A 23,802-nucleotide genomic window follows, 5' to 3' on the forward strand; every position below is an offset into this window, starting at 1 on the left:
GTTCGATAAAGATCATGCCAAAATATTCTGATGAAAAAAAACGTGAGTAGTAGCTTATATGGTATTAAAGAAGAGAGTTCAACATGCCTTTGTTGAAGATATACAAGAAACGAAGCTTATATCGAGTGTACGGTGCTTCGGGACGAAAGGATTAACAAGCTTGGTTAAAAATAACCAAATTCGGCTATGGAGGCTGGGTTTGCTGATGAAATCGATGGAGAAGGTGATGATGGAGGTGGGGTGTCGGCTAAGGAGAAAGTATGCGTGAGGTAGGGTGGGATTTAGGGTGGATTTTAGGAAATACTTAAGTTTAATTACATAAATTAAGCTATCTAAATCATTATACTATAAAAATACATTTAAAACTCATAATTAAAATATAAATATGATAGAATAATGAAAATCCCAAAATATTTAGTTAATGGATTTTTAAAAGTCCTTAAAAGTCAATAAAAATGGATTATTATGGATAAAATGGAAATACATATACTTATAAATACTAAAATTTTTATGAAATAATACCTTAAAATAATATTTTAAGTCCCATAAAAATCTCATAAAATATTTTGGGTGGTAATCCAACATCTCGTCCATCCACGATGCCGTCTAAGCGATAAAATAGATTATTTACTCAAAAATCTAAAAATTAATTAATTGCGGGTTAAATGCTAAAATAAACTTTAAATCATGCACATAAATCACATAATATCACATAAATATCATTTAACCCAACTATTAAATTTTAAATAATTATTTTCCTAATTATGCATGCGAATTTACGTAGGAATAATACTGGGTGCTACAAAATCTTTAACTAACCACCAACTCTCCCAATCGAGGTGGCGTCAAATATCTTAATTCCCATGAATTTGGTGCAACTATAGTGAGTCATATAGCTCTGGAAGCGAATCTACAATCCATGCCACTCAATTATAGTTCTCCAAACGTCATTTCGCAATCTAGGCCAATCAGCCCTCTATGAGTTTCAAGGTAGGGTTCAAGATGAATGCAACATAATCTTGATGCATTAAATCATACAAATACTGATAAACATCTTGAACACACAATTAAATAATCATTTCTAGTAACAATAGCAAGTAAATCACATAAGAGCACGTAACCAGATAAGTATGTGATTTTAGGAAACTCGATAATCAAAACGATCTCGAGTTGTTCTTCCCATAATATCTAATGTCTAATCATACCTTTCGCTCGTAGCTTTGACATATTCAAACTTTATATCTTCAAATATGATGACGTATCTAACTTCTATTCATTTCACGCTTGCTCATCGACGTTGATAGTTGATCGAATTCTTGATTCAACTTTGATTGTTCAAACGGCTCGAACTCGTCGATTCGACTTCGATAACTTCCATGTACAACTGAAATCAAGTGTACAATATGCTTAATATCATTCTCAAATCTTCTATTCATTGCTACGCTCAATCTATAGCTGAAATCGGCTTAAATTGCAAACCAGCAGCGTAACAGTTCGAAAACGGCAATTCCGAAAGCATAAACATCACCAATACTATGATCTAAACATAATAAATTATTCAATTCTTCATCTGAATTTCGAAATATGCAGCCACTAAATTTCAAAACTGCAAATAATCTTCCAAAATTCATAAACAGGATCAAACGACGACCTTTTCTCAATCCGTCTTAGATATGTTATCGTCGTATATACTACAACATGTTTATACAATCAAATCTTAATTCTAACAACATCTTAAAATTAAAACATTATAAAACTTCATAAAACTTACGTCAAAACGTAGCACTCGAAGCCGTGGTCGCAAATATACGATCGATCGAAAATTCTACCGGGCGGATTGAATTTAATCGGGACTTGAAATGTGAAATTTGTTTCAGACCATTTCTTCCAACCTTGCTCTCGGATTCTTGACCAACATTCTGAATGAAATATTCACAATGAATATATACATCCCACGTGTGATTCCTACTTGCATGGGAATTGCACTTTGGTTTGCCAACTTTGGCATAATTGCAAATTAGACCCCAAACAAGCGATTTAATTCAATTTAAATCCTAAATAATTTAAGAATAGTAGAATTTAATTCTAAACTCTGAATATTTTCTAATTAAATATTCTCAAATTAAAATTAAATCATTTCGGATCTTATCGCATTTTAGTCCTTGAACATCTCAATATTTGCAAATTGGTCCCTGCTCGAATTTCATCCTCAACATAAAGTTTTTGCACATCCAAAATCATAATTAAAATCTTAAATACCATAAATATTTAATTCAAAGATTTTTATCTTTTAATTTAAAAATTTCGGATATTAAAATCCGAAAATCCTCAAATTAATATTTTCGACCCAAAATTTAAATCTCTAATTCTGACATTTCTCAAATTCATATTTTCTCATATTTGGAATTTAAATCTTAAATTCCGTAATTAATAACTTAATATTTTTGGGCCTTACAATTCCTCCACTCTAAGGAATGATTCCGTCCTCGAAATCGCATTCGATCTTATTACTGCATCTCGTAAGTTGTATAGCTAACTGAAGTAATACTTACTTGAATTCTACGAGTTTTGGATATCTATTCTAATATCTTCTTTTCTATCGTATCTTATTCGTCTTTTTGATTGCTTCTGTAATCATATCTATCCATTGTGATGTAATCACTTCGTCAACTAATAGATGAGCTACTCTTCCTCTAGATCAACATCTAAATCGGCTATTCTGCTTAGCTTATCTTACCAGCTTCTGCTTCATCTGCTTTAATTCACATAACAAATTCTAGCTAACGTTCTTCAGCTTATGCGTTTGGATCACATTTCGTATATCTGATGAGTATTAATCAATAAGCTAGATTAAATACTCACAAGAATCAATTATTGATTCACGTCTGAAATCTCTCTCTGAATTGGATAGTGCTCTAAAATGAATTTTCTTGTTGATCATTCTGTTCAAGCTTCAAAATCTGTATCTGTTATTCGGCTGCTAACTCTGTCTATGCTGCTCTGTTCTTATTCTGTTCAATCACTCTTCACATTCTCTATTTTTTCTTGACTCATATCTGGTCTGATAGCTGTTACTTCTAAAATATCGTTTCAATATAAAGACAATTCTGCTTTTCTTATCATCTAAAAATCAAAATACTGTATCTATATCTATCAGATAGCTGTCACATGAATTATAGTAATCAAGTGGCAAATAATCAATCAACTAGTACCGAATCTAGTACTATAGTTCTGAGTATATCCTCGAAAATTTGGATAATCACATCTGATATTCCACCAATCGGAGGATGGTATAATGAAATCTCATACAACCAAACACTCAGAACATCTGACAATCAGTGCCACAATCTAGAAAATAAATCTAAAGTCTCTATCTCGACAATAGATGTAAAAAATTCCTGTAAATTGATCACTTTGCTAACTTCGTAACAATTATATATTTATGTCTGTATCATGTCTAATACAACATATTCTTGAATCTATCAAAATCTACTACAATCTAAATCTCAAAATCCTGACGATTTGAGTAGTTCGAACTAAAATTATTTCGGACAGTTGATCTTCTTGCAACTCTTAAGTAACTAATCTGTTACACAAACCATCTATTTTCTTCTTTTCCATTTCTTCTACGGAAAATTTAGTATTGGCAATTTCACTTATGTCGTATCTGCTTTTATTTTCTTTCACCAATACTTATTTCCATGTAATTCATACATGCAATTCATACATTTTCATACAACGTGATGAATATAATTCTGCTGTAATCTGCCTCTTTCAAAAGCTGATATTTTCTATCTAGAATATCTGACATAATCAAATGATTATTGACTTCAAAATTCATGGTTCTGATCTGCTGTCTTGTCTCATATCTTCATCTAGCGTTCTCAATCTACTTCTAATTGCTTGATCTCATATGGATGTTGTTTTCATCTTTCTAAACCAATCTGGCTTAGCTGGGTTTGAAACAATTCTAATTGTGTGAGTATCTATCTAGAAACTCATGTACAAACAATACAGACCTGTACTCAATTGATCAAGCAGTCATCTAATTCTTCTTTCTATGTCCCAATTACTAGCAAATCATGCAATCAATCCATAAATCTTGCTGATACTCTATATCTTAATTTCTATCAGTTACAAGCCAGAACTTCAAAATACACTGAATATGTACATTAAATGATAAAAAATTCTCAAATTTCGACTCAAAGGAACTTGCTCAAATCAAGATCAACCAAAATTACATATTTTGAATGACAAAATCTGCTAAGTGATACCAACTCACTTGCATCATAAAACTCAAGAAGAAAGAATCAAATCAAACTCTAGCAAAGAAATAAAAGTCAATCAAGATCGATCGACGTTGAATAACAAAAACATCAGAATTGATATCAAGAGATTCAAGAATCATGATTTTTATAATGTAATAGCTTCAGTAAAATTAAAGAGAAAGATCAACTGTAACTGATTTTTCTTATTCCATATTGATATGAGTTTACCTATTAATTCCCTTTTGACGATAGTCAAATATTATCTTTTCGACTTAACTTGTTGTCATAGAATTAATAATCACTTTGGTCCTAGAATAATTCTTTGCTAATCACTATTCTGCTGTTTCTGGAGTTCTTCAGTTCAAGTAGTGCTCTTCTATACGAGTTGTCATAAAACTTTCGTACTAGACACCACTCTCTATATAGAACTTCTTTCATCGAAAGGTCGGCATATGTCATTTGAATATTTCTGTATATTCTAACCACTGACATATCTGTCAATTCTAGGCTAGTTTTCTACTGATTTAGTACATCTACTAGAATTTTTCCGACACTCTTCTACATTTATCTGGATATAACCAGTACCGAATAAAAGGAATCGTACTTTTTGAAACTCATATCATAAATCTCTAGTCATTTCTATTGCTGATCTAACTGAAACACTACACAAAAAACAATCAACTGTTAACTGGTACTCAGTTATTGCATTACTATTTATAATGCATCTTAACTTAATACCCAAAACTGTTATTATCACATTCAATCTTATTTCCTCAAATCTGTATTGTATCTTTTCTGTTTAATCTTTCAAATGCATTCCATCTACTCAAAGGCACAATCTCAGCAAATACACTTAATAAAGGCTCAATAGATAAGGATTGTAGCATAACAAATCACTGTTCTATGAATGTATGCAATACAATCAATATATAAGCAGATTCAGCCAATTAATCAATTACCTGCAATCTCATTATCTGGTGCAACTTGAGCCTCAGTTTCTGTACTTGCTTATTTCCTATGACACAATATGTCGGACAAACAAATAATTTAAACGACAATTAAATTAGAAATGGCTAATCCTCCCCCGTTTGTAGTCTTCGTTTGTTGATTCTTCCAACTCCTTCTGCAGCTGCTTCGGACAGATCTGCTTGTCATTCAGCAATCAACCTTTGTCTCTTTAAAGTAGAAGGCGACTCTACATTTTCCTCGGCTTCAATTTCACCAGCTATAATATCTTGGACATCGTCTTCAGCTCCACAATGTGGTTCAGATAGAAGAGACTCTTCCACTGGTAATCTTGGCTCCAGATAAAAACTCAAAGTTGCTGGGATAACAATGGGAATAAATAATATAACCAACAGAATCACCGTGAAAATTGTAACAACGGTTTTGCTTAAATCAACTAGATCCTGCACGAGCATTACCCCCATCAAATAAGCAGCCAAAAGTAGGAATATGCTATAGATAATCGAGAAATTAAACCCATCGGATGACTGTGTTTGCCTGTGACCTCTAACAGGCCTGATAAAGAACATCAGAGCAATTATCACTATTGTTGGCCCAACCAAAACCATAAATATAAGTGACGCATGGTCAGGAGAATGGACCAGTGTATAGAACTGTGTCAAGATTGCACCACTCAACCCAGCAAAACCCTTGAGTATTCCCACAACAGGACCACGGCTTTTGGGAAAGTTTTGCACACAAGAGATCAAGGCTGCCGTGTTGAAGTAGGTTTCGCCATTAGCTCCCACAAAAATAAGGATACACATCTAACAATTTGTCGAGAAATAATGCTTCACTTCTCATAAGACTTCATATGCAAACCAAAGGTCATGGTATTCATTCGATTCTAAATGAGATTCGGTAAATAAAAAAACAACCGAAGCTGTGTAGCAGATGCCGTGGTAAAAACAAAATAGAGTGTATATCAGCTTGAAACAAAATGAAGACTTTTTCCTGCATTTGTATAAGGCTTTTTTACAGCAAATTTCTACACGCCAGCTTCCAATTACGCATGATAAATTTATTCCCTAAAAATTTAGTGCCGTGAAAATACAAAGAGAAAGGTTGAATTTTGACACGAACTTTGATCAAACTGAGGATTGATCATATAAAACTAAATGAATTGAAAAAGATGATGAAAGATAGTAAGCCAACAGTTGAAAAGGACTTGGCCCCCTGTTAAAACATCATACAGAACATTGAGATCAACTCAACATCGCATAAACCACACTAAAATCAAAATAAACCAAAGATCAACATTTATTGATGATTTCAGATCAACAATAAAAAAACAAAAATCAAATCGAATGATCAAATGACATTTCATAAGAACAAGCGTAAAAATGATACTCACAGCCCATAACGGCAGAACTGGAGCTCTGCCCGTCACAATAAGCCAAATCCAACCGTACCCAACAAAATTCTGTATCACACCAACAAGTAGAACACCCCACAAGGGCAAAATTTCAGATAAACTTCCAGCGGAAAGTCCGACGCTGCCCCCCAAGTCTTTAGCAACCCCTAAACTCGCAACTTGCCTTTGATCGTAGTTTAAAGCACTCTTGATGACAGGTGAAATGCTACCAAAAAAATACCCAGTTCCAGCCCAAGATTGCATCCACTGCAGCCACAAAAACCAGCCATCTGCTATGGAAAAATAAATGGATTCTCTCCATGAAATAACCCATAATCAGCTCTTTAACATCAATCTAAAATTTTGTACTATCATGTGGACTTCTGAAAAAATAGGGGTTATTTGCATATTTTGGTCTGAATGAGTGGAATCTTCACTAAGGATCTAGTGATCGTGAGGGGGTCAACTGTTGAATGGTTGAAGTGAATGAGATTGCAGCCATACACTCCAACTAAGATAAATCCCCACGGATTAATATACATTGTTGCAAAGAGGAGCTAATTATTCCGGCAAGATTAATGGGTGAAAAAGCATTTGTACTAGTGAAATCAAATAATTAAAACCATCCAAAAAAATTAAAAGGATCAAATATAGATGGGTCCTATTTTTGTTTCTTGGTTCTTCAAATTGAGACAATCTCTACAGTATTTGTAGTTAATGATTCTTGAAGGGGGAAGAACCAAAATAAAGTTATTTTTATCGAATCGAGTGTAAGTTTATGATTCATAGTTGTTAATATAAAGCAAACATTTGTGAGCGCTCTCTTGATTGGCAGATTATTTCAATTGATTCGAGAAAAACTAGAAAAGAGCCAGCAGTCTAAAGAAATTTTACGGTAGCAATTTTACAGAGAATCATAATGCATCAAACCCAAGCAATATAAAATCAAAATCATAGCGTGTGAGGATACATCACAGAAGCTCAAAATTTTGCCAAATAATTTTGATATTACAAATAAAATAATAGAAAACATGCAGACACAACACCAAGCATACTACACATCCCACGCCAACCATAAGTTGGTGGCGATAAAGAATATGAAGCAGATACATGCATATATATAAAGATAATAGCGATAAAAACAACTATATCCCTTAAAACTAATATGCTATTTTCTCGTTCCAAGAATTCTACCATAGAGAAGTTTTTTATTACTCAACCTTGGCCATCTCCAGATCCAGAAAGCCGACCTTTTATCCCAGTTTAAAATAGAAATCGCAGCTAGTTTACCGTAGAGATCATCCATAAATATTAGCATACACTATCTTAGTTCGATACACGAGCACCATACTTAAAACAGCAGCAATGATGCAAAATCCAGACATGATCAAGATAGTTACGAAGAAGCAAATGGAACCATGACAATTTGGTTGTTCCTCGAGATATAGGAATCTTGAAAATGAAGTCATCATACTGTGATATGCATGAGGACCATTGTGAGCTTGTTTTTCTGCCTCTCTGTCATATATGCTACTGGCGATAACACCTGAGAATACTAATGAACCTGCCGGGTTTGCTAGAGTGAGAAAATTGTACAAAGCACCGAACTTTTTCAGCCCAAAAAGCTCTGAGGCAGTTGCAGGCACTATTGTCCAGTGTGCTCCGTATCCGACACCGACAAGGAAAGTTCCGACATACATTGCCCCGGGCCAGCCATTGCGAAGAAGAAATGTCCGAATTCCATTACCACTTGGGCACCGGCCATGGCAGCATGCCTTGGATATGCATAGTCCCTGTTTTGCAGTATACAGTAATTGTAGTGAGAAAAAATACATAGCAATTTGTAAACATACACGTTGAGAGAAAAATATAGAAACAAGGTATCTAAAAATTTTCTCAGAGATGCAGCCACCACCTACACGACCAAGAAAGTTCCAAATGCTGATCATCGAAACAAATACATGGGTGTTTTCATAACCCAAGGATTGGCTCATCTGACCCAAATTGTCGATAACAGTCAAGCCAGAACCTGAGCCCAGTAGAAGAGAGAAAAATATAAGCCAAAAATCTGCCTTTATCAATGCATCCAATAATGTGAAATCCTCCCCTCTATGTGGTCTTCGTTTCTTGATTCTCACAGCACCTTCTACAGCTGCTTGGGCTAGCTTTTTCTGCAGTTGGGCAATCCTCCTTTTCCTCTCTAAAGCAGGAAGTAAGTCAACCTCTTTTGGTTTTTCATCCTCAATTTCACTAAATATGACGTCTTGACCATCATCTTCAGATTTGCCAGCCTCTTGTTTTTGAGATTCAGTTAGAAGTGCCTCTTCAACAGGAACTCAGAGTCACCGGAATAGCAATGGGAATAAACAAAATAACTAGTAGAATGATAGTGAAAATTGTAATTATGGTTTGGTTTAAATCAACTATATCTTGCCAGCATTACCCCCATCAAATAAGCAGCCAAAACAACGCACATGCCATATATAACTGAGAAATTAAACCCATCGGATGACCGTATTTTCTTGTGACCTCCAACAGACTTGACAATGAACATAAGAGCAATGATCACTATTGTTGGCCCAACCGCAACCATAAATATGAGCGATGCGTGGTCTGGGGTATGCATCAGTGCGTATATTTGAGTCAAGATTGCACCACTCAATCTCGCAAAACCCTTAAGAATTCCCACAACAGGACCACGACTTTTAGGGAAGTTTTGCACGCAAGAAACCAATGCTGCTATGTTGAAATAGGTCTCGCCATTGGTTCCCACAAAGATAAGAATGCACATCTACACATGAACAGATGATAACTATTAAACTTGCTCAATCCTAAACAAAAAATTTCTAGCTACTAAAAAGTTGTGCTTTGCCTTCATTTTGTAAAGAAAAAGGACTTGAGTCAACAGCCAATTACAAACGACAGTAAGCAACAGAGCTTATCTCTACTTTAAGATACCACATGAACAAATTAACTCTGTTCTCTTGAATATGTATGAAGTCTTTTTAAAGCAAGACTCTGCACTTGGAGTAGACAAATATAAAACCGCCTGAAGATAATTATCAAATTAAAAGAAAATGGAAATCAGTAATCCGTCTGTAAAGATAAATCCACAGTTCACTATCAAGTTACTTTTTTTAAATATAAAAATGACATCTTTGCGAATTAAAGAAGAAGCGTGAGATCCAGAGGTGGACTCATCCGAGTATCATCAGAAAAAAACATTTGGAAAACAAATGGATTCAAAAGGTTGAATCAATAATAGTATCGAACGACACCGGTCACAATAGAACCACATGAAACAGCATGATCCACAAAACACTCAGATGAATCGAATAAATCTCGCAAAAAGACAACAAATCAAAAAGTCAAAGGACTTGAACAATTTAAGATAAAAACACAACACCTTGCACTCAACATCTAAAACAGATCCATGTTCCAACGACTTGAAATAAAATCATGGATCAAACAGCATAAGAAGAGAAAATCTGTACTCACAGCCCATAATGGCAGAACAGGAGCTCTCCCAGACACAATGAGCCAAACCCAACCATACCCAACAAAATTCATCATCACACCAATAAGTAGAGCAGCCCAAAAGTCCCAGTCAAGAATCCGACGTTGTCCCCCAAATCCTTCGCCACCCCTAATCTCGCCACCTGCCTTTGATTGTAGTTCAAAAAACGCTTGATCACCGGCGATATGCTGCCAAAAAAATACCCGATCCCCGCACATGATTGTATCCACATTGCATCCACGAACACCAACCATCTGTTATTGACAAAAGAACGGATCCCTTCATTGAAGTAACCCATCATCGATTCCCAAACTTCTTCGGCGCCAATCAAAAGCCAAATGCTTCCAGTTGGGAATTCTGAAATGGGTGTATATAGCAAATTTAGAGGCCGTTCTGTTGACCCTTATAAAATAAATATGAAAGATGAAAGAGAGCCGTCAGGGTGGAACGACAATGATGGGTGTGTTCGTAGCTATGTTCATTTCATAAAATAATATAAATAACATTTATTCTTATGTGTTGAGTATGGCAAATATCCCATGTGTGGATCTTGTGGTATAATTAAATTGAAATTTTAATAAATTTACTGATTGCTCGTTTTAATTCAGGTACTTTTAACCTATCTGGGTCAATTCATCCACCTGTGCCCATTTTTTGAGAGCGCATTAATGAGATCAAACAACAACCACACGAAGATCTTTAAAAATCACATGTTAATACAAGTGTAACATTTGTGTTTATTATTGTTGTTATTATTATGTTATTATTTATTCAATCAATTATTTAAATAAGATGATGATGTCCTCTTTATTAATCAGCATAAAATTATTGACCATTAGGTAAGAGGTAATTAATTGCATATAAAAATAAAATGAGGACGATGGTATATTCCCTTTCTTGAACTTTTCAAAGGATCATAATCATACCAAGACTCGAATAGAGGGAATTGCATAATACACATGAAATATTTTATATTATAATGAATAATAATAATGAGAAATGGGAAGTGTACAAAGAGTATAGGACCCCCGGTTGCACAAGTTGGTGTGTAAATTGTTTTAAAATATTAAATATAAATGAGACAGAAAATAAAAAAAGTGGACAAAAAGTCTGAAGAGGTAGGGAAGAAAATGACCTTTGCGATATGGAAAAAGGTCACACTATTTGAATTTTTATCCAATACTTCTTGAAGTGTGCACCCAAGGGTCACTCTATAATATGTGTCAAATTTCTTTTTTAGGCGTCAATTATATTACAAGATCTATAATTAGCCAAATGATAATTAAAATATGGAGATTTGGCACCTATAATTTCGTATATAAACTTGAAAATAAACGTTTTCTTGGTGAACATGATTGCTCTAAATTAAGTTACATTAAAGGTACGCAAGATGACAAGTGATATTATATAATTATAATATAATACCATAACTTGATATGCATCTCGAGATATATGGAACTAAAGTCCAAACAAGAGATGGTTATAAATACATACATGTCCTATGTCAATTAATGTCGTCCATCTCTTTATTCAGTTTCTTCACGGAAAATAGCTTAAGTGGATCTTATCTATTATCTATGTTCTTTTATTATTAAATTATTTATGAGGTTTTAGAGGTTCCACATGTTGTGAAAAAGTAAAAATTTACGGTAAAAAGTAAAAACTCAAAAACTCAAAATTCTACACTTTATAAAATTTTTCTCTCTTCACAATTGTGTTTTTCTACACAAATGGAGAGACCTATTTATAGATCTCAATTGGAGATTAGTCAAAAATTAATACATCATTAATTACATCATCACACACTAATTTTCAATATTTTACAACTCAATTTTCAACTTTCAACCTTCAACATTCAACAATAAATAATAATATATATTTATATATATTTTCAACACTCCCCCTTGTGATGATGATCATGATAGAATGACTATCTCCATTACGTGTTGTATACTGCCTCGTTAAAAACCTTACTAGGAAAAACCCATTGGGACAAAAACCATAGTAAGGAAAAAAGAGTGCAGCCACGTAAACTCCCCCTGATGTCAACATGAATGATTCTTCACATATTTCGTAGATTGCGCATCCCAATATTATAAATGTGTTTTCTGAATATCGCCGTGGGAAGTGCCTTTGTGAAGAGATCGGATGAGTTCTCACTTGATTGAATGTAACAGATATCAATATCTTTATTCTTCTCCAGCTCTTGAGTGTATGCAAAGAATTTAGGAGGAATATGTTTAGTTCTGTCACTTTTGATGTATCCTTCTTTCATTTGGGCAACACATGCGGCATTATCTTCATACAGTGTGATTGGATTCTTGTCCACTGATAATCCGCAAGAAGTTTGGATATGCCGAGTCATTGATTTAAGCCAGACACATTCACGGCTTGCTTCATGTAGTGCAATAATCTCGGCATGATTTGATGAAGTTGTAACAAGTGTTTGTTTCTGTGATCGCCAAGAGATTGCAGTGCCTCCACGAGTAAATACATATCCGGTTTGGGAACGTGCCTTATGTGGATCAGATAAGTATCCAGCATCAGCATAACCAATTATTCTCTGATTTGTATCTTTTGGATACAAAAGTCCCAAATCCGTCGTTCCTCGTAAATAACGGAATATATGTTTAATTCCGTTCCAGTGCCTCTTCGTTGGACATGAACTGAATCTTGCCAATAAATTTACTGCAAAAGATATGTCTGGTCTAGTGCAATTTGCAAGATACATAAGGGCACCAATGGCACTTAGATATGGTACTTCAGGACCAAGAACAACTTCATCATCTTCACATGGACGAAATGGATCCTTTTCTATATTCAATGATCTGACAACCATTGGAGTACTTAAAGGATTTGATTGATCCATATTGAAACGTTTAAGGACCTTCTCTGTATAATTAGACTGGTGAACAAAAATTCCACATTCTTTTTGTTCAATTTGTAAACCAAGACAATACTTGGTTTTTCCAAGGTCTTTCATTTCAAATTCTTCCTTCAAGTATAACATCACTTCTTGAATTTCTTTATTCGTTCCAATGATGTTTAAATCATCAACATATACAGCAATAATTACACATCCGGATGTTGTTTTCTTGATGAAAACACAAGGGCATATTAGATCATTTACATATCCATTTTTCATCAAGTGCTCACTTAGCCGATTATACCACATTCGGCCAGATTGCTTTAACCCATATAATGATCTTTGCAATTTTACAGAATAAAATTCTCTGGGTTTTGAACTTTGTGCTTCAGGCATCTTAAATCCTTCAGGGATTTTCATGTATATATCACTATCAAGTGATCCGTATAAGTAAGCTGTAACAACATCCATAAGACACATTTCCAAATTTTCAGACACTGCCAAACTAATCAAATATCGAAACGTAATTGCATCCATAACAGGAGAATATGTTTCTTCATAATCAATTCCAGGTCTTTGAGAAAAACCTTGTGCAACAAGTCGAGCTTTATATCTCACTATTTCATTTTTCTCATTTCTCTTTCGAATAAAAACCCATTTGTACCCAACAGGTTTAACACCTTTAGGTGTAAGGACTATAGGTCCAAAAACACTACGTTTATTTAGCGAATTTAATTCAACCTGGATGACATCTTTCCATTTTGACCAATCCTTTCGAGTTTTGCATTCACCAAAAGATTTTGGTTCATTATCTTCATTTACGATGTCACATGCCACATTGTACGAAAATATCTCATCAATATCTTGTACATTCTTTCGGTTCCATATTTTTCCAGTATTAATATAATTGATAGAGATTTCATGATTCTCGTCAGTTTGTGGTTCTGACAAAATATTTTCATCATCGTGTGTTTCTTCTGGAACACCATTTTCTATTTTCTGATCATCATTTTTCTCTATGTATTTTCTTTTCCGAGGATTTTTATCCTTTGAACCGATTGGCCTTCCACGCTTCAGGCGTTTTATGACATCATGAATGTCTTCATTTTGTTTCTTTGGAATTTCAACTCGAGCAGGGGCATTTACAGCAGGTATATATGATTTTGTTACCCCTTTTGTGTCTGCAAATGCATCTGGCATTTGATTTGCTATTCTTTGCAAATGCACAATTTGCTGTACATCTTTATCACATTGTTTAGTTCTAGGATCCAAATGTAATAATGATGGTACATACCATGTGATTTCTTTTTCGATGTGTTTCTTTTCTCCCCCTAACATTGGGAAGTTATTTTCATCAAAATGACAATCAGCAAACCGTGCTGTAAACACATCGCCTGTCTGAGCCTCAAGATATCTAATGATTGATGGACTATCATAGCCGATATAAATACCATTCTTTCTTTGAGGTCCCATTTTTGTTCTTTGAGGTGGTGCAATAGGCACATACACCATACATCCAAAAATTCTCAAATGAGAAATATCTGGTTCTTTGCCAAATACAAGCTGCAATGGGGAGTGTTTATGATATGCACTTGGCCTGATGCGAATCAATGCAGCAGCATGTAAAATTGCATGTCCCCATATAGAAATAGGGAGTTTCGTTCTCATAATCATTGGTCTAGCAATCAACTGCAGACGTTTAATCAATGATTCAGCTAATCCATTTTGTGTATGAACATGAGCTACAGGATGTTCAACAGTAATTCCCATCGACATACAATAGTCGTTAAAAGTCTGGGAAGTAAATTCTCCAGCATTATCAAGTCTTATTTTCTTGATCGTATATTCGGGAAATTGATTCCGCAATTTTATTATTTGAGCCATCAATTTTGCAAATGCCACATTCCGAGTGGACAATAAACATACATGTGACCATCTGCTAGAGGCATCGATCAATACCATAAAGTATCGAAATGGTCCACATGGTGGATGAATTGGCCCACAAATATCACCTTGAATACGTTCAAGAAATATGGGTGATTCCTTTTGGATTTTAGCTGGTGATGGTCTTATAATAAGTTTCCCCAGAGAACATGCTTTACACTGAAACTTATTATTCTGAAAGATCTTCTGGTCTTTCAGTGGATGACCACTTGTATTTTCTATAATCCTTCGCATCATTATTGAACCAGGATGTCCCAATCGATCATGCCAATTTGTTAGTATTGAAGAATTTCCAATAACCATATTTGATTCGATTGGACTTATATGTGTATAATGCAATCCAGTAGGGAGCATTGATAATTTCTCAACTACATATTTCTTTCCTGATTTATATGTAGTAAGACACATATATTTCTCATTTCCTTCGGTTATTGTTTCCGTATCATAACCATGAGAATATATATCATTAAAACTCAACAAATTTCTTTGTGATCGTGGTGAATATAAAGCACTATTTATCAAAAATTTTGTACCATTAGGTAACAAAAATTGTGCTTTGCCACATCCTTCAATCAAGTCTACAGGACCTGATATTGTATTCACCATTGTTTTTGTTGGTTTTAATTCCAAGAAATATTTTTCATTTCTGAGGATAGTGTGCGTTGTACCACTATCTGGTATGCAAACTTCCAGTGCATTATTTCCATCTTTGATCATAGCATTTTCCATAATGATCTTCAAAAACAATATGCAATAAAATGAATTAAGAAAGATACATGCAAACAATACATGCAAAATATAATATGTTTTATAAAATAAAAATTACATTGTTAAATTCTTTTCCCACCAGTATATTTAATCAATATCTTCGAAATCATTCAAAAAGTAGGCAGCATCTAAATTCATTGAACCACTTGCATGGTCAATGTTTTCAGTAAAATTGGTCTCTTTTTCTTTCCCCTTTATTGAATCTTTATAGAGCTTACACAGATGCTCAGGGGCTCGACAAGTTCTTGACCAATGTCCTGGAGTGCCACATCTATAACAAACACTCTCAGTTCTTTTTGGATGATTTTCATTTTCACCCGTATTATCATGCTGCCTCTTTTGTGGGTGGTTCGTGACGTTCCTTTGAGATGAGTTATTGAAATAACTATCTTTTTTATTTTCAAATCCACGGCCTCGACCACGACCGCGATCATTTCTACGCCCACGTCCACGCCCACGTCCTCGTCCACGACCTCGACCAAAATCTTGTCTATATCTTTGATTTTGGTTTTCATTTTTACTTACGACATTTGCTTCAGGAAATGCCGTTGAACCAGTAGGTCTGGACTGATGATTTCTCATGAGCAATTCATTATTCTTTTCCGCCACGAGTAAACATGCGATGAGTTCTGAGTATCTTGAAAATCCACGCACTCTATATTGCTGTTGTAGAGTTATATTTGATGCGTGGAATGTGGAAAATGTCTTTTCAAGCATTTCCATCTCAGTAATATTATGCCCACAAAATTTCAGCTGTGAGACAATTCGATACATCGCAGAATTATAATCACTCACCTTTTTAAAATCTTGGAATCTTAAAGTATTCCATTCATCTCGTGCGGTCGGAAGTATAACTTCCCGTATATGCTCAAAACGTTCTTTTAACCCTTTCCACAAAATCATTGGGTCTTTTTCGGTCAAATATTCACATTTCAACCCCTCATCAAGATGTCTGCGTAAAAATATCATCGCTTTTGCTTTATCTTGTGAGGATGATATGTTATTTTCTTTGATAGTTTCGTTAAGACCCAATGACTCGAGATGCATTTCTACATCGAGGGTCCATGGCATATAATTCTTTCCGGTTATATCAAGTGCAATGAATTCAAGTTTCGCCAAGTTCGACATGGTGGTACTAGAAAATAACAATGCATTTTATTAGTTAATTTCCATAAATATGACAATACAAAATAATGGAAGAACGTAAATTACAAGTGCGTATACAAATAGAGAAAAAATATGTGTTGGAAAATCGCTGGTGAGTAAAAGACTCGTGAGCATGATGATCATAGTCGTTATGAAAAATATCCTTATAAATGTCATCATCTCCATCTTCGAAAAAACCGAGGATAAAATATTTTGAGAGAAAGAATGAATTTGGTGTGATTGAAAATGAGTTTGAGTGAACATATTTATAGGGCAAAAACTAGCCGTTTTGTTACCGTTTGTGACCGTTGGGGGTAAAGAAAAAATTGAGTATGTGTTGAATAAAAATTCGTGATAATCATGTAATGCATATAATGATAATCATAATTAAATAATTATGTATATCATATCACATTATTATAAGGTCAGTGTCGTAGACAGCTTTTTATATAATGTTGTGAAATTATACCAATATAGTTATTATAAAGTCAGGTATAGTATATCATATCACATTATTATAAGATCGATGTCGTAGACAACCTTTTATATAATAACATGAGATTATACAAATATGGTTAGTATATAAATACACAATAAAAATATATAAACAGTAAAATAAAAATTCTTACTTATTGAATATTTTTGACTTCTTCTTGTATTTTGGAGCGTCGGAAAATATAGAGAACCTTCGAGCGATCGTGCTGATAACGTGTTGTGACAAAATAAAAATTTACGGTAAAAAGTAAAAACTCAAAAACTCAAAATTCTACACTTTATAAAATTTTTCTCTCTTCACAATTGTGTTTTTCTACACAAATGGAGAGACCTATTTATAGATCTCAATTGGAGATTAGTCAAAAATTAATGCATCATTAATTACATCATCACACACTAATTTTCAATATTTTACAACTCAATTTTCAACTTTCAACCTTCAACATTCAACAATAAATAATAATATATATTTATATATATTTTCAACACCACACATGTTTTCTTTTTTTAGTTATTTTTATTGTCGGTAAACTTCTGTTTATCAAGTCAAAAAAAAAAAATATATATGGCCCATAAATAACTAAGATATATTATTTTATATGAATTTTGTAGAATACAGGAAGCTGTAGTCTAAACAAGATGCATGCTAGAAATGTTATTATTGTGAAAATATGAAATTTATTTTGGGTAAACTAAAGAGAAGAAAAATATTAATTAATAAAATAAATTTGATAAAAATGTTGATTCTGTTTAGACATATATTTGATAAAAATTTTAAGTATTTCGATAACTAAAAAACATTAAAGCATATGTTTGGATAATTTTTTGTAAAAAAATCTATGAAATGTTTTTAAAAATTTTTCTCCCAATATAAATTTTAAAGAATAATTGAACTGTAAACTTCTCGCTCGAGATGTTTCATCTTGTACTTTTTCTTTTGCCGGAAGATCAATGATAAATGCATTTTGTGTGCATTATTTTGTGTTATTTTTATGTCTATTTTGTGTTCATTCATATTGTTTTTGTGTGTTTTTACATGATTTATTGCATGTGTGTGTATTTCACTCTCCGGGTTGATTTTTGTAAAAATATTGAAGAAATCATGATTTTTGGAGCAAGAGAAGAGCCACAAGCATGAATTACGGAGCAACTATTGTCAAAAATTCATTTTTAATGATAGAAAGACCAAAATCCAATCTCCACTGTTAAAAATCAATTCAAGATGTTTTAAAGCTGCTGTCCAAATTTTGGCTTGATCCGACGGTTAGAACTCGAGTTATTATTTTTTCAAGAAAACTGCGCGCTAACACATATGTATGTATGCACGGACCCATGCACGGAGGTGGCACGGGGTCCGGACATGTCGCAAGGAAAAAATAATTTGAGGCCGAGGGCACCCGAAGGTGGGCACGGACCCTTATCCAGGGTCCGTTCATGTCGCAGAATCAGAAATATAAAATTTCGGAAATTAAAATTCTTAGTTTTCTGGGCTTTATTTTATGGGATTTCAAAGACATATAAATAAGAGAGTTCAGAACGTGATTAGGGGTTGGAACGTATCAGACAGAAGGAGGCGGCTAGGAGGAGGATTGAAGACTTGGAAGACGCTCCATCAGAGTTTTTTCTTTCTTTATTCTTTATTTCTATTTTCAATTATTGAGTAGTTTATTTTCAACCAAGTCGGCGTGATTGGGCCGAACAAATTGATGTAGAAAACTTGGATGTTTATTTGGGATTTTTCAGACTTGATTTTATTTTATTGATTGTTAGATTCATATTTGTCTTGTGGATAGTCTGATCAACTGTTTGCTCGCATGTTAATCGATTCCAAGTCGACAGAGGAGGTATTGATTTTGATCACTTTGATAATCAACACATGGTAAAATCGAGTAGAAATAGAATTCGGTTTCAATGTGCAGTTTGGGTGTAAACTGAATTTTCATAAATATTTAATGCATTCAAATTTGATTAGAATTACGAAAGATTAATCCGTCAATATTTGAATAGATTTGATTGTTCTAGAAATAGACCTTTGAACAAGATAGGAGAATTCCCGTAATTTAAGATTAAATTTGAGTCCTGAATCGGCTACATGTTACATGATTTTTTCGGTACCTACGTGTGTCTTGGTTGTCTCGTTTTAATTAAATTTTCCTTTAAACTGTCACAGGGGCTATGCAATGCAGCGAAATATTGCAAACTTTTTCCAAACCTTGTGCGGGTAGACTTGCACGCACTCAAGCTTATCACCCTCTCTCACGTTTTGCACTTGTGTTTGATTATATTTTCTGTTTAATTCTTCTTTCTATGTCCCATTTACTAGCAAATCATGCAATCAATCCATAAATATTGCTGATACTCTATATCTTAATTTCTATCAATTACAAGCCAGAACTTCAAAATACACTAAATATGTACATTAAATGATAAAAAATTCTCAAATCTCGACTCAAAGGAACTTGCTCAAATCAAGATCATCCAAAATTACATATTCTGAATGACAAAATCTGCTAAGTGATACCAACTCACTTGCATCATAAAACTCAAGAAGAAAGAATCAAATCAGACTCTAGCAAAGAAATAAGAGTCAATCAAGATCGATCGAGGTCGAATAACAAAAACATCAGAATTGATATCAAGAGATTCAAGAATCATGATTTCTATAATGTAATAGCTTCAGCAAAATTAAAGAGAAAGCTCAACTGTAACTGATTTTTCTTATTCTCTATTGATATGATTTTACCTATTAATTCCTTTTTGACAATAGTCAAATATTATCTTTTTGACTTAACTTGTTGTCATAGAATTAATAATCACTTCGGTCCTAGAATAATTCTTTGCTAATCACTATTCTGCTGTTTCTGGAGTTCTTCAGTTCAAGTAGTGCTCTTCTATACGAGTTGTCATAAAACTTTCGTACTAGACACCACTCTCTATATAGAACTTCTTTCATCGAAAGGTCGGCATATGTCATCTGAATATTTTTGTACATTCTAACCACTGACATATCTGTCAATTCTAGGCTAGTTTTTTTTACTGATCTAGTACATCTACTAGAATTCTTCCGACACTCTTCTACATTCATCTTGATATAACCAGTACCAAATAAAAGGAATCATACTTTCTGAAACTCATATAATAAATCTCTAGTCATTTCTATTGCCGATCTAACTGAATCACTACACAGAAAACAATCAACTGTTAACTGGTACTCAGTTATTGCATTACTATTTATAATGCATCTTAACTTAATACCCAAAACTGTTATTATCACATTCAATCTTATTTCCTCAAATCTATATTGTATCTTTTTTGTTTAATCTTTCAAATGCATTTCATCTACTCAAAGGCACAATCTCAGCAAATACACTTAATAAAGGCTCAATAGATAAGGATTGTAGCATAACAAATCACTGTTCTATGAATGTATGCAATACAATCAATATATGAGCAGATTCAGTCAATTACTCAATTACCTGCAATCTCATTATCTGGTGCAACTTGAGCCTCAGTTTCTGTACTTGCTTATTTCCTATGACACAATATGTCGGACAAATAAATAATTTAAACGACAATTAAATTAGAAATGGCTAATCCTCACCCGTTTGTAGTCTTCGTTTGTTGATTCTTCCAACTCTTTCTGCAGCTGCTTCAGACAGATCTGCTTGTCGTTCAGCAATCAACCTTTGTCTCTCTAAAGCAAAAGGCGACTCTACATTTTCCCCGGCTTCAATTTCACCACCTATAATATCTTGGAAATCGTCTTCAGCTCCACAATGTGGTTCAGATAGAAGAGACTCTTCCACTGGTAATCTTGGCTCTAGATAAAAACTCAAAGTCGCTGGGATAACAATGGGAATAAATAATATAACCAACAGAATCACCATGAAAATTCTAACAACGGTTTCGCTTAAACCAACTAGATCCTGCACGAGCATTACCCCCATCAAATAAGCAGCCAAAAGGAGGAATATTCTATAGATAATCGAGAAATTAAACCCATCGGACGACTGTGTTTGCCTGTGACCTCTAACAGGCCTGATAAAGAACATCAGAGCAATTATCACAATGTTGGCCCAACCACAACCATAAATATAAGTGATGCATGGTCAGGAGAATGGACCAGTGTATAGAACTGTGTCAAGATTGCACCACTCAACCCAGCAAAACCCTTGAGTATTCCCACAACAGGACCACGGCTTTTGGGAAAGTTTTGCACACAATAGACCAATGCTGCCGTGTTGAAGTAGGTTTTGCCATTAGCTCCCACAAAAATAAGGATACACATCTAACAATTTGTCAAGAAATAATGCTTCACTTCTCAGAAAACTTTAGATGCAAACCAAAGGTCATGGTAGTCATTCGATTCTAAATGAGATTCGGTAAATAAAAAAACAACTAAAGCTGTGCAGCAGATGTCGTGGTAAAAACAAAATAGAGTGTATATCAGCTTGAAACAAAATGAAGACTTTTTCCTGCATTTGTATAAGGCTTTTTTACAGCAACTTTCTACTCGCCAGCCTCCAGTTACGCATGATAAATTTATTCCCCAAAAATCTAGTGCCGTGAAAATACTTAGAGAAAAGTTGAATTTTGACACGAACTTTGATCAAACTGAGGATTGATCATATAAAACTAAATGGATTGAAAAAAGATGATGAAAGACAGTAAGCCAACAGTTGAAAAGGACTTGGCCCCCTGTTAAAACATCATACAGAACATTGAGATCAACTCAACATCGTATAAACCACACTAAAATCAAAATAAACCAAAGATCAACATTTACTGATGATTTCAGATCAACAATAAAAAACAACAATCAAATCGAATGATCAAATGACATTTCATAAGAACAAGCGTAAAAATGATACTCACAGCCCATAACGGCAGAACTGGAGCTCTGCCCGTCACAATAAGCCAAATCCAACCGTACCCAACAAAATTCTGTATCACACCAACAAGTAGAACACCCCACAAGGGCAAAATTTTAGATAAACTTCCAGCGGAAAGTCCGACGCTGCCCCCCAAGTCTTTAGCAACCCCTAAACTCGCAACTTGCCTTTGATCATAGTTTAAAGCACTCTTGATGACAGGTGAAATGCTACCAAACAAATACCCAGTTCCAGCCCAAGATTGCATCCACACTGCAGCCACAAAAACCAGCCATCTGCTATGGAAAAATAAATGGATCCTCTCCGTGAAATAACCCATAATCAGCTCTTTAACATCAATCTAAAATTTTGTACTATCATGTGGACTTCTGAAAAAATAGGGGTTATTTGCATATTTTGGTCTGAATGAGTGGAATCTTCACTAATGATCTAGTGATCGTGAGGGGGTCAATTATTGAATGGCTGAAGTGAATGAGATTGCAGCCATACACTCCAACTAAGATAAATCCCCATGGATTAATATACATTGTTGCAAAGAGGAGCTAATTATTCCTGCAATATTAATGGGTGAAAATGAAAGAGTGGGTGCCCGGTGAGCCAACTTGTGGCTAAGGGCTTTGATGACTCTTTGTATAAACAATCTTTTGTTTAATATAATTTACACTTTTATAAAGGCGTTTACTTTATCTTTTATCATATTATTATGTTGTGACATACTATAAGATGTTTAGATGAAGACCTTGAATATACTATAGTGTATGTAAGATGTGGTAGAACATAGGGATGGCTATCATGAAACACATCTTATAGTCACTGTATATTCTAAACAGTTCCTAGTCGATTGAGTCATCCGTTAATAAGGATAAGGATCACTCGAGATTGAGACTAGCATTTGCGATGCCGAGTACCACGTTTCATTGGTATGGAACATAGAGATGTTCAAAGCATGCAAATGGATATTCATACGATGAATGATCGAACTACCCTATCCGGACTTTCCAAGTGGTTATCACTTATCGAGTGGATAAAGTCCGCGGTTTTGGTTGTACACCATTAGTCCTTACTACTTGAAACATCATTGAGACTCTATATGCTAGTACTGTGCTTTGACTCGTTTACCGACTCTATTGGGGTCATCAGGTGTCGGGATTGGGTACAGTTACGACACATATAGGAGTCAATGCTTTGTTGTCAAGGATTCACCACATACTTGCTAGTGTGGATATCCTATGCAATCTGAGGAGATATTAGTGTGACGAATCTCTGGCCAGAGTACATGATGTGTTTAAGAAATGGTTTCTTAGTAGCACATGCGATGTCACTATTTGATCTTCAAGATGTATTGCATAGTTATCGAATCTCGAACGACTCTCGATTTACCAATGGTTGTTGATTCGATCGGGATATTTGGATGAAGGGACCGTACTGTACGCTAACCAAAATCTATTGGTTCTTGCAGGCACTATCAGTGATACCTAGGGAATCATGGGGCGATGTTGCTAGGCGCTCTTACCATGATTCGATGGGCAAGTCGGAAATTGTTGTTC

At 34.4% G+C, this 23,802-nt stretch overlaps 3 pseudogenes; all 3 read right to left on the reverse strand.

The window, feature by feature from the left end:
• Positions 1 to 5,341: 5,341 nt before the first annotated feature.
• Positions 5,342 to 7,856, reverse strand: LOC140878953 (protein NUCLEAR FUSION DEFECTIVE 4-like; annotated as a pseudogene).
• LOC140884595 (protein NUCLEAR FUSION DEFECTIVE 4-like) lies at positions 7,663 to 10,514 on the reverse strand (annotated as a pseudogene).
• Positions 10,515 to 20,953: 10,439 nt separating this feature from the next.
• LOC140885218 (uncharacterized) lies at positions 20,954 to 22,596 on the reverse strand (annotated as a pseudogene).
• Between the last annotated feature and the right edge of the window lie 1,206 nt (positions 22,597 to 23,802).

The sequence above is a fragment of the Henckelia pumila genome, chromosome 2 (genome assembly GCF_033568475.1).
Source record: "Henckelia pumila isolate YLH828 chromosome 2, ASM3356847v2, whole genome shotgun sequence".
NCBI lineage: Eukaryota > Viridiplantae > Streptophyta > Magnoliopsida > Lamiales > Gesneriaceae > Henckelia > Henckelia pumila.